This window comes from Grampus griseus, assembly GCF_964374135.1.
Source record: "Grampus griseus genome assembly, chromosome: 6".
NCBI classification, from domain to species: Eukaryota; Metazoa; Chordata; class Mammalia; order Artiodactyla; family Delphinidae; genus Grampus; species Grampus griseus.
This window is the reverse complement of record NC_139000.1, coordinates 69729937-69733209: the sequence shown is the minus strand read 5'-3', so window position 1 is coordinate 69733209 and position 3273 is coordinate 69729937. Positions and strand designations below refer to the sequence as shown.

The 3273-nt window shown below is 44.0% G+C and overlaps 1 pseudogene across 1 annotated transcript; it reads left to right on the top strand.

Moving 5' to 3' along the window:
• LOC309824157 (interferon alpha-8-like) lies at positions 1-2630 on the top strand (annotated as a pseudogene). The gene is made up of 3 exons: positions 1-55; positions 1410-1636; positions 2122-2630. The product of its transcript is annotated as an interferon alpha-8-like (transcript).
• The last annotated feature ends 643 nt before the right edge of the window (positions 2631-3273 follow it).

Here is a 3273-nt window from a genome sequence, read left to right as displayed (position 1 = left end):
ATGATCAGCCCCGCCAAGAAAGGCTTTGACTGCCGCTCCCTTAACACTGTCAGGGGTCTGCGTGTTGAGGCCCCAAATGCAAACTGCAGGAGAGGGGTTGCCTTCTGGACTGCGAAGGAGCAAAGCCCAAGTTTCCAGGCCTAGAGCAGTGTCTGGTACATTAAGGAGAGAAATCCTACAGCACTTGAACCATTTGCAGAGAACCAGCATCGAGGAGAAATGGCTGCTCTGTGAATAGTATAAATGAGATCAACGGTCCCTTCCCTCATCCTCTGTCTCAGACCACCTCTGGTGATATTATTTTAAGACAAAGGTGTTTTTAAATGTTATGGGGACCAGGAAATGGGTTATAAAATGTACATGGGGCAGAGGGTGACGAGAAATGGGCCATTCCTATATTTTTAGCTATGGAAGGTCACAACGTTACTTCGAAAGCTATTTCCTGGCTCTTTGGGTAAAGAAAGGGAGGGCTTCCCTCAAGCATGGAATATAAGAAGGCACCAAATCTAAGTGATCAAGATAAATCATATTTTAACGCAATATATAAAAATGGAAATTCCACAACATACATGCTGAAGAAAATGTCAAAATTTTAAATAAAGACAGAAATGACCCTGCATTTGGATGACGCTGACAGTCTTACAGAGGAAGGCTTCACGTTGCCAGTGAAATTTGGGTAATTTCTGTTTAGTCTATAAAATTCTTACTAGAGAAAATGAGAAGATCAGACCTGGTAAATGTCCTCAGCTGCTTATACAGGACATTAATAACTCTTCTTTCTACACTACAGTCAAGCTGGAGTCCTGAGAAAGGGGTTTCAGAAACTCGAGTTAAATAAAAATTATTTAAGACTGTCACAGAGTCACAAGAACTTGTCAAACACTGCAGTTCTCTCAAACAGGTAAAGAAGTAGTCTTGAAAATATCAATGAGTTTGCTTCCATTAAAGCTAGGAAAGTAAAATTATATTAAATTCTTGTTTTAGTATACAGAAACTATACTTTAAATAGTGTAATAAAATGCTGTTTTAATACCCATATATTTTAATATCCTACCTTCAAGATTTAAATATTTTCAGAAAATATCTTAAAATATAAAAAATTCTAAAATATTTAAGTCAAGCAATATAAGTTTAATTTAAAAATATAAAAAATAAAATGCTGTGTTTTTTTTTTTCTTTCTTTCTGCGGTAGGCGGGCCTCTCACTACTGTGTCCTCTCCCGTTGCGGAGCAAAGGCTCCAGACGCGCAGGCCTTGCGGCCATGGCTCACGGGCCCAGCTGCTCCGCGACATGTGGGATCCTCCCGGACCGGGGCACGAACCCGTGTCCCCTGCATCGGCAGACGGACTCTCAACCCCTGCGCCACCAGGGAAGCCCCCTGTGAGTTTTTTAATGTTCCTACCTTTCAGTTATTCAGTACTTCCTCCCCCACGTTAACGCTGTATCCTTGAAAGACACCGTGAAGTCCCAGAGCATCTACAGAGGCGCTCAGCTCCCGCGTCCTCCGCCCCAGTGGTGGCCGCGCTCCGACTCACCCCCAGGGCGTCCCCAACACCGTCCGGGCGTCCCATCGCCGCCGCCGCGTTCCCCTTTCTCTGAGCCGTCGCAGCACAGCGCCAGAAACGAGCCCGAAGCTGTAAAATCGGCCCCAACTCGCTTCCCAGCTTCAAACCCCTCAGAAAACGGCTTCTTTCCCAAAAATGGCCTCGCTCAAGTTTCTGTGCGAAAATAAAGCACAAAACTCAGGGGAAAGCCCGAAAACGCAAGGTTCCCGCTTCCAACCAGACAAAATTGTCGCTAGCGCGGCCACGACAAGCCTCCCACTTGAGAACTCAGCATCGCAAAGACAAAAGTTTTTTTCTCACTATTAAAGCAGTATAATGTTGCTCCGTGAGGATGTAACTCAACTTTCTCTCGCGCTGCCCAAACCGCGTAAAGTGCAAACGCTCATAAGTCAGCGTTTCCCTAGTCGAACCCATCAAAAGACATCCGGCGCCCATTAGCCGCCGCCTAGAGAAGCGCGCTGTCCCGGGTTCCAGGGAAGGAACCTTCCCGCTAATTATTTAGTGGTGCCCACGCGCCCCCTCGCGGCCATCTCGTGAATCACTGAAATTCTGAAAGGCCCAGATCTATTTGCTAGTGGCAGGAGTGATACTCTGCTCCATCCCTGCTCGCCCTCTTGGCTGGAACTTGCCTTGGATCCAGAGCCTACAGAACAGGGAACTCTTCATACTTTTGAGACAGATGAAGAAGATCCCGTTTCAGTCATGCCTAGAGGACAGAACCGACTTCAAATTTCCTTGGAAAAGAGGGAATATCACAGAAATCCTGACGACTCAAGGCACCGGCTACCACCATCTGACGCTCCAGCAGATGGTAACCTCTTCAACAAGGAAGAAAGCCAAGCTGCTTGGAACAACACCCTACTCCATAAACTACTCTCTAGCCTTGATCACACCTTGGAACTACTGCATAAGCAAGTGGAAAATGACAATCTGGACTGTCCATATTTGGGAATTGTCCCAAAATATTTCCAAAGAATCCATCTCTATCTGAAGGAAAAGGAATACAGCCCCTGTGCCTGGGAGGTTATCAGAGGAGAAATTAAAGTGTTCCTTTCTCTCATGTAATAATTCTCCGATTACTGTCAACAAATAAAGAAGAAAGGTACACTTGTGACACTTCTAATCAAATGATTATTGTCTGTTTAGTCCTCTAAGATACGTCCACTCATATTTCTGCACATGTTGAAAAATATCTGAAGTGTCACGAGTTTACAAAAATATATTTACAAAGAAGAACACAATCTATTTTCTTATACAAGTAATTTTACAATGTGCTTTCTAAAATCTGTTTAACTTCTTGGAGGGTATTTGGATTCCCAACTATGACGTTTATTTTAAAATGGAAAGGTTGTTAGCATAGTATGCTGTTCAACACATTTGTCAGTTAATTTCATGATAGCTGCTGTCACAGAGAAACAGAAAGATGTCAGTAATTGGGTCAGCATAGAAATTTATCTTTCTATCCTTAAGAGAAAAATGCAGGCATTCCTAATCAGATGAATTTTCTAGCTGGCCTCCTCTAAACAGTGATGTAGGGACATGGGTGCCCTCTATTGTGTGGCGTTGCTCTATTCAACGTGTGATTTCCGATTTGTGGTGTGTGAGTCTATTCCATTCAGTGGTAAAGGAAAAAGTATGGGGATTACATGGGATGTTTTCAAGGGCCAAGACAGTATAGGGCAATATCACCTCTGCCCACATTAGTTGG